Source organism: Rhamphochromis sp. 'chilingali' (assembly GCF_963969265.1).
Source record: "Rhamphochromis sp. 'chilingali' genome assembly, chromosome: 1".
Classification (NCBI taxonomy): domain Eukaryota; kingdom Metazoa; phylum Chordata; class Actinopteri; order Cichliformes; family Cichlidae; genus Rhamphochromis; species Rhamphochromis sp. 'chilingali'.
The window spans coordinates 51827337-51833457 of NC_137929.1; positions in this window are offsets into that span (position 1 = coordinate 51827337).

The window sequence follows — 6121 nt, forward strand, 5'->3', positions numbered from 1 at the left end:
ACTTTAAACTGAACGGCGCACCCTGGTGGCAACGCGGTTCACCATGAAAGATGAAGTGGCTTTTGAGGGGCTTGGAAAGTTTATAGAGGCTTGAAATTTGGCACACACCTCCAAATGGATGTAGGCTTTGTTGTCATGTGATCATTTTCATTGAATAGCGCGAAATTGCTCCACAGCGCCCCCTTCAAAATTTCAAAACAACAGCCCCTGCTCTGTGTTTCATCTATGAGTCTGAAACCTGGTAAGCTTATGGAAAATATCAAGATGTACAAAAAAGTCTCTTGGAGCAATATCCCAAATCCAACAGGAAGTCAGCCATTTTAAAATTAATGTGCAATTTTGGCAACATTTTCCCCTCTTTTCAGGCATCGTTCTTTGACGAACTCCTCCAAGGGATTTAATCATATTGAACCATTCTCCAGTGTGTGGAATCTAAAGACCTTTGTGATGTTAAATTGCGAAGCTTTTTACGTTCAAGGAAACGGGGTGGTCATGGCGGCACGTGGAGTTTCAATCACTGGCCAAAAAGCAGTAATATGCTGTCACTCAAAGACACAAAGTCCAATCTCTCCCAAAGGTCGCAGGCGTGATGAGACTCGAGCTCGGAAATGTTTGTTATGCCCTTTGTCTATAATGGTTAGAGCGCCACCTAGTGGGACGACTATACTCATGGTTGAACCAAATGAAATGTTAGCTGGTGGTTAAATGCATGAATTCCATCAATGTGACATCACATCGGACGTGCTGGTTTTAGGTGTTGGGCGTGGCTCGACACGCCAGGGTGCGAGGGCCCTCATAACGCTGCTTGCAGCTTTAATTATTATTATTATTATTCAGGCAAAACAAGGGCCTTTTTGAGGGCCTAAACATGCTCAAAAACTCATGAAATTTTGCACACATGCCAGGTCTGGTGAAAAATTTTGTATTTTAATGGTTTTACATATGAGCACTAGGAAATGGCTCTACAGCGCCACCTATGCCTTGTTAAATGCAGCCCTACGACCACATCGTTTCAGCTACATGTATGAAATTTGGCACACATGTGTATCATGCCAAGACGAACAAAAAAGTCTGTGGGCCCATTGACGCAAACCCAACAGGAAGTCCGCCATTTGGAAGAGAAGGTGACATTTTGGCTCTAATTTTGCCATTTCCATGCCTCGAACTTTTGCGAACTCCTCCTTGGGGTTTCATTTCATAACCTTCAAATTTGGACAGTGTCAACTACACCCTTGTGCCATGTTAAATTGCGGAGCTTTTGAGTTTTCACAATACTATGAGGCCGTGGCGCCATGGCGAATTTCGATGACTCGCCATGAAAATCTTATTGCCTCTCATTTTGTCATACATTTTCTGACCTTGACCAAAGTGAACACATATGATAAGACTCCACCCCTGAACATATTTCAACTGCCATATTTGACACCAGGGACAGCGCCACCTAGTGGGAACAGGAAATGTCATGTTTTACACTTTGGGGTACAGTATAGTGATGGGTGACACCTGCAGCCTCAAATTTCTCCAGGAAAGCCTTAAGGAGTTGGTCTTGGGTTACAGTGAAAACTGTGAGTTTTCGCAAAAGGGTGTGACCCCAGCAGCATGGCGAACTTTGATGTCACGCCATGAAGAAACAAATTAGTATAACTCAATGAAATCCAGTCTGTTCAGTACCAGACTTTACAGGCATGATGTCAGACCCGCCCTGAACAGATTGATGTGCCCATTGTCGGGAATACGTACAGCGCCACCTAGTGGCAACAGGAAATGTCATGGCTTTAATTTTGTTGTACTGATTTTCACAGGTTCATCGTGGCCACCTCAAAAGCGGTGAATATCACCATCAGTCCCTCGTGATGCTTCAGTGCAAAAATTGTGACTTTAAACTGAACGGCGCACCCTGGTGGCAACGCTGTTCACGATGAAAGATGAAGTGGCTTTTGAGGGTCTTGGCAAGTTTATAGAGGCTTTAAATTTGGCACACACCTCCAAATGGATGAAGGCTTTGTTGTCATGTGATCATTTTCATTAAATAGCGCGAAATTGCTCCACAGCGCCCCCTACAAAATTTCAAAACCACAGCCCCTGCTCTGTGTTCTATGTATGATTCTGAAACCTGGTAAGCTTATAGGAGATATCAAGATGTACAAAAAAGTCTCTTGGAGCAATATCCCAAATCCAACAGGAAGTCAGCCATTTTAAAATTAATGTGTAATTTTGGCAACATTTTCCCCTCTTTCCAGGCACCGTTCTTTGACGAACTCCTCCAAGGGATTTCATCATATTGAACCAATCTCCAGTGTGTGGAATCTAAAGACCTTTGTGATGTTAAATTGCGAAGCTTTTTACGTTCAGTGAAACGGGGTGGTTATGGTGGCACTTAGAGTTTGAATCACTCGCCAAAAAGCAGTAATCTGCTGTCACTCAAAAACACAATGTCCAATCTCTCCCAAAGCTCATAGGCGTGATGAGACTCGAGCTCGGAAATGTTTGTTATGCCATTTGTGCATAAGGGTTAGAGCGCCACCTAGTGGAACGACTAACAAATCATGAATGAATGAGTTGAAATGTTAGCTGGTGGTTAAATGCATGAATTCCATCAATGTGACATGAGATCGGAGGTGCTGGTTTTAGGTGTTGGGCGTGGCTCGACGCGCCGGGGGTGCGAGGGCCCTCATAACGCTGCTTGCAGCTTTAATTAGGGCCCGAGCACTGACAGTGCGAAGGCCCTATTGTAATTGCTCTGTTTATTAGGGCCCGAGCACTGACAGTGCGAAGGCCCTATTGTAATTGCTCCGTTTATTATTATTATTATTATTATTATTTCGGCAAATGAATCGGCCTTTTGAGGACCTAAACATGCTCGAAAACTCATGAAATTTTGCACACGCGTCAGGTCTGGTGAAAATTTACGTATTTTAATGTTCTCAGACATGGCCAGGGAAAATTAGCTCAGTAGCGCCACCTAGAAAAATGAAAAATGCGAGCCCCCGGTATGGGTATCACCTACATGTTTGAAAGTCGGTACACCTATATAACGTTCAGAGTCGAACAAAAAAGTCTATTATGGCAATGTCCTAAACCCAACAGGAAGTCCGCCATTTTGGATTGAATGTGACATTTTGGCTCTGATTTTACCGTTTCCATGCCTCGAACTTTTGCGAACTCCTCCTTGGGGTTTCATTTCATAACCTTCAAATTTGGACAGTGTCAACTACACCCTTGTGCCATGTTAAATTGCGGAGCTTTTGAGTTTTCACAATACTATGAGGCCGTGGCGCCATGGCGAATTTCGATGACTCGCCATGAAAATCTTATTGCCTCTCATTTTGTCATACATGTTCCGATCTGGACCAAAGAGCACACATATGATAAGGCTCCACCCCTGAACATATTTCAACTGCCATATTTGACACCAGGGACAGCGCCACCTAGTGGGAACAGGAAATGTCATGTTTTACACTTTGGGGTACAGTATAGTGATGGGTGACATCTGCAGCCTCAAATTTCTCCAGGAAAGCCTTAAGGAGTTGGTCTTGGGTTACAGTGAAAACTGTGAGTTTTCGCCAAAGGGTGTGACCCCAGCAGCATGGCGAACTTTGATGTCACGCCATGAAGAAACAAATTAGTATAACTCAATGAAATCCAGTCTGATCAGTACCAGACTTTACAGGCATGATGTCAGACGCGCCCTGAACAGATTGATGTGCCCATTGTCGGAAATACGGACAGCGCCACCTAGTGGCAACAGGAAATGTCATGGCTTTAATTTTGTTGTACTGATTTTCACAGGTTCATCGTGGCCACCTCAAAAGTGGTGAATATCACCATCAGTCCCTCGTGATGCTTCAGTGCAAAAATTGTGACTTTAAACTGAACGGCGCACCCTGGTGGCAATGCTGTTCAACATGAAAGATGAAGTGGCTTTTGAGGGTCTTGGCAAGTTTATAGAGGCTTGAAATTTGGCACACACCTCCAAATGGATGAACGCTTTGTTGGCATGTGATCATTTTCATTGAATAGCGCGAAGTGGCTCCACAGCGCCCCCTACAAAATTTCAAAACCACAGCCCCTGCTCTGTGTTCTACGTATGATTCTGAAACCTGGTAAGCTTATAGGAGGTATCAAGATGTACAAAAAAGTCTCTTGGTGCAATATCCCAAATCCAACAGGAAGTCAGCCATTTTAAAATTAATGTGTAATTTTGGCGACATTTTCCCCTCTTTTCAGGCTTCATACTTTGACGAACTCCTCCAAGGGATTTCATCATATTGAACCATTCTCCAGTGTGTGGAATCTAAAGACCTTTGTGATGTTAAATTGCGAAGCTTTTTACGTTCAAGGAAACGGGGTGGTCATGGCGGCACGTGGAGTTTCAATCACTCGCCAAAAAGCAGTAATATGCTGTCACTCAAAGACACAAAGTCCAATCTCTCCCAAAGGTCGCAGGCGTGATGAGACTCGAGCTCGGAAATGTTTGTTATGCCATTTGTCTATAATGGTTAGAGCGCCACCTAGTGGGACGACTATACTCATGGTTGAACCAAATGAAATGTTAACTGGTGGTTAAATGCATGAATTCCATCAATGTGACATCAGATCGGACGTGCTGGTTTCAGGTGTTGGGCATGGCTCGACACGCCGGGGGTGCGAGGGCCCTCATAACGCTGCTTGCAGCTTTAATTATTATTATTATTATTATTCCGGCAAATGAATCGGCCTTTTGAGGGCCTAAACATGCTCGAAAACTCTGGAAATTTTGCGCACACGTCAGGTCTGGTGAAAATTTACGTATTTTAATGGTTTTACATATGAGCACTGGGAAATGGCTCTAGAGCGCCACCTATGCCTTGTTAAATGCAGCCCTACGACCACATCGTTTCAGCTACATGTATGAAATTTGGCACACATGTGTATCATGCCAAGACGAACAAAAAAGTCTGTGGGCCCATTGACGCAAACCCAACAGGAAGTCCGCCATTTTGGATTGAAGGTGACATTTTGGCTCTGATTTTACCGTTTCCATGCCTTGTACTTTAACGAACTCCTCCTTGGGATTTGGTCGTATAAGCTTCAAATTTGGACAGTGTCAACTACACCCTTGTGCCATGTTAAATTGCGGAGCTTTTGAGTTTTCACAATACTATGAGGCCGTGGCGCCATGGCGAATTTCGATGACTCGCCATGAAAATCTTATTGCCTCTCATTCTGTCATACATGTTCCAATCTGGACCAAAGAGCACACATATGATAAGGCTCCACCCCTGAACATATTTCAACTGCCATATTTGACCTCAAGGACAGCGCCACCTAGTGGGAACAGGAAATGTCATGTTTTACACTTTGGGGTACAGTATAGTGAAGGGTGACATCTGCAGCCTCAAATTTCTCCAGGAAAGCCTTAAGGAGTTGGTCTTGGGTTACAGTGAAAACTGTGAGTTTTCGCGAAAGGGTGTGACCCCAGCAGCATGGCGAACTTTGATGTCACGCCATGAAGAAACAAATTAGTATAACTCAATGAAATCCAGTCTGATCAGTACCAGACTTTACAGGCATGATGTCAGACCCGCCCTGAACAGATTGATGTGCCCATTGTCGGAAATACGGACAGCGCCACCTAGTGGCAACAGGAAATGTCATGGCTTTAATTTTGTTGTACTGATTTTCACAGGTTCATCTTGGCCACCTCAAAAGCGGTGAATATCACCATCAGTCCCTCGTGATGCTTCAGTGCAAAAATTGTGAGTTTAAACTGAACGGCGCACCCTGGTGGCAACGCTGTTCAACATGAAAGATGAAGTGGCTTTTGAGGGTCTTGGAAAGTTTATAGAGGCTTGAAATTTGGCACACACCTCCAAATGGATGAAGGCTTTGTTGGCATGTGATCATTTTCATTGAATAGCGCGAAATTGCTCCACAGCGCCCCCTACAAAATTTCAAAACCACAGCCCCTGCTCTGTGTTCTATGTATGATTCTGAAACCTGGTAAGCTTATAGGAGATATCAAGATGTACAAAAAAGTCTCTTGGTGCAATATCCCAAATCCAACAGGAAGTCAGCCATTTTAATATTAATGTGTAATTTTGGCAACATTTTCCCCTCTTTCCAGGCACCGTTCTTTGAC